We start from the raw sequence: 3,553 nt of genomic DNA on the forward strand, positions 1-3,553 counted from the left end.
ACATCTGCAGGAGCTGAAGGAGGCATTTGAGCAGAGTTCCGTGCTGCGTTTCACTTACGAGATGGAAAAGGATGGGAAGCTGCCCTTTCTAGATGTAACAGTCATGGAAAAGAGCGGAGGTTTCCACACTGCAGTCTACACTAAGGAAACAAACATAGGAATGTGCCTAAATGCCAACAGCGACTGCCCAGACAGGTACAAGAGGAGTGTTGTTAACGCATATGTCGACCGTGCTCTTAGCCACAGCTCAGAATGGAAGCAAGTTGACGAAGAACTCTGTAGGGTAAGGCAGGTCCTAGTCAACAACGGCTTCTCCAATGGTTTCGTCGAAGACATCATAAGAAGGAAAGTGAAACGCCATGCAACCTCTGAAGAGACAACTAACACAACACCTATACCCCCTATTAGACTATTTTACAGGAACTTCTTTTCCACAGCTCATAAAACGGAGAAAAGGGTCCTGAAAGATATTGTTAATAGAAACGTTATCCCTACAGACAAAAATCAGAGGATACAACTGACGATTTACTATAAAACCAGAAAAACGGCCAGCCTACTCATGAGAAACTCTCCAGACACAAAGCAGAACGCTTTAAAAGAGACCAACGTCGTCTATGCCTTCAAATGCCCACTTGGGGACTGTAAGCTCCAAAAAAAAAACAGTATATAGGCAAGACAACAACATCTCTTTCTAGGCGTTTAACGATGCATAAGCAACAGGGCTCCATTAAGGAACATATAATCTCTTCCCACAACCAAACCATCGCCAGAGAAATCCTAGTAAACAACACAGAAATCATCGATAGATACAGCGATAGCAGATGGCTTGACGTTTGCGAGGCACTGCACATTAAGAAGTCAACACCAGCAATCAACAGCCAATTAATGCACAACTATATTCTACCCACCTCAAGACTCTGCTCCAATATAGAAGAATCAAGAAATATGGACCAATAGGCTTTCTACAATCACTTCCATTTCAATACCCATTGTTTCGTGTTCTGTCTTGTGTTGATGAAATTAATACCCTATTAAATACCACCTCACCCCATTCACCTCACTCAAAAGTAGATATAAACAAATCGGAGATATGTAAGTGCTATTCAGTTGTGTATGTGTAAAGTCTTTAAAAATGTAATAAGTTTTACGAAACGCGCTCGTGTCGCGTCAGACTAGAAATAAAAATGAATTTTGGAGAATTGATTTTTGAATTACCTCCAACAGTGAAAAGAAATGTACGAAAGATTGAGAAAATTCGTGTTAGAATTATTAATCTTACTTTTTCGGTCATATTTAATAATATATGTCTACAGGAAAAACTGCTACCAAAATATACTAACATATATATATATATATATATATATATATATATATATATATATATATATATATATATATATATATATATATATATATATATATAACTGAAAACTCACACCCCAGAAGTGACTCGAACTCATACTCCCACAACTGGTATGTACAGGGACGCCTTAATCCGCTTGACCATCACGACCGGACATAAGGAAGTGATAGCCGAGGCTATTTGAACCACTTCCCCGCCGGCACTCGGATGGTAATCTTGGGCATAGCATTTTATCAAATCACCCCATTCTTTGGGGCACACGTGAGGAACACAAATGCAAACAAGCCTGAATGGTCCCCAGGACTATATACAACTGAAAACTCACACCCCAGAAGTGACTCGAACCCATACTCCCACAACTGGTATGTACAGGGACGCCTTAATCCGCTTGACCATCACGACCGGACATAAGGAAGTGATAGCCGAGGCTATTTGAACCACTTCCCCGCCGGCACTCGGATGGTAATCTTGGGCATAGCATTTTATCAAATCACCCCATTCTTTGGGGCACACGTGAGGAACACAAATGCAAACAAGCCTGAATGGTCCCCAGGACTATATACAACTGAAAACTCACACCCCAGAAGTGACTCGAACCCATACTCCCACAACTGGTATGTACAGGGACGCCTTAATCCGCTTGACCATCACGACCAGACATAAGGAAGTGATAGCCGAGGCTATTTGAACCACTTCCCCGCCGGCACTCGGATGGTAATCTTGGGCATAGCATTTGATCAAATCACCCCATTCTTTGGGGCACACGTGAGGAACACAAATGCAAACAAGCCTGAATGGTCCCCAGGACTATATACAACTGAAAACTCACACCCCAGAAGTGACTCGAACCCATACTCCCACAACTGGTATGTACAGGGACGCCTTAATCCGCTTGACCATCACGACCGGACATAAGGAAGTGATAGCCGAGGCTATTTGAACCACTTCCCCGCCGGCACTCGGATGGTAATCTTGGGCATAGCATTTTATCAAATCACCCCATTCTTTGGGGCACACGTGAGGAACACAAATGCAAACAAGCCTGAATGGTCCCCAGGACTATATACAACTGAAAACTCACACCCCAGAAGTGACTCGAACCCATACTCCCACAACTGGTATGTACAGGGACGCCTTAATCCGCTTGACCATCACGACCGGACATAAGGAAGTGATAGCCGAGGCTATTTGAACCACTTCCCCGCCGGCACTCGGATGGTAATCTTGGGCATAGCATTTTATCAAATCACCCCATTCTTTGGGGCACACGTGAGGAACACAAATGCAAACAAGCCTGAATGGTCCCCAGGACTATATACAACTGAAAACTCACACCCCAGAGTGCCGGCGGGGAAGTGGTTCAAATAGCCTCGGCTATCACTTCCTTATGTCCGGTCGTGATGGTCAAGCGGATTAAGGCGTCCCTGTACATACCAGTTGTGGGAGTATGGGTTCGAGTCACTTCTGGGGTGTGAGTTTTCAGTTGTATATAGTCCTGGGGACCATTCAGGCTTGTTTGCATTTGTGTTCCTCACGTGTGCCCCAAAGAATGGGGTGATTTGATCAAATGCTATGCCCAAGATTACCATCCGAGTGCCGGCGGGGAAGTGGTTCAAATAGCCTCGGCTATCACTTCCTTATGTCCGGTCGTGATGGTCAAGCGGATTAAGGCGTCCCTGTACATACCAGTTGTGGGAGTATGGGTTCGAGTCACTTCTGGGGTGTGAGTTTTCAGTTGTATATAGTCCTGGGGACCATTCAGGCTTGTTTGCATATATATATATATATATATATATATATATATATATATATATATATATATATATATATATATATATATATATATATATATATATTGTGACGATAATCTCTTTCAAGAAAGATTGAGCCTGCTCTTCCCAACATATTTACATCTTTCAAGTACAAGATACTATATTGAAGATACGTCCACCAGTATCGCCAAACGTTTTGCCCAGGAAGCAAAGCGTACCTTGCACCACCAGACACGCCGGCTCCTCCGCCCGTCGTCAACGAGTAAACTACCCATTCTCCGCCTGCCTGCTCCTGATTGGCTGGTGTATCGCCGATCGCACCTGCACCTGCACTCACCCCCGCCCGCCTACCTGACATCTGGGCCAGCACACGCCATACTCCTCAGATTATCTCTGTGCTCTTAGGAGTTGACATCTC

The sequence above is a fragment of the Procambarus clarkii genome, chromosome 32 (genome assembly GCF_040958095.1).
Source record: "Procambarus clarkii isolate CNS0578487 chromosome 32, FALCON_Pclarkii_2.0, whole genome shotgun sequence".
Lineage (NCBI taxonomy): Eukaryota > Metazoa > Arthropoda > Malacostraca > Decapoda > Cambaridae > Procambarus > Procambarus clarkii.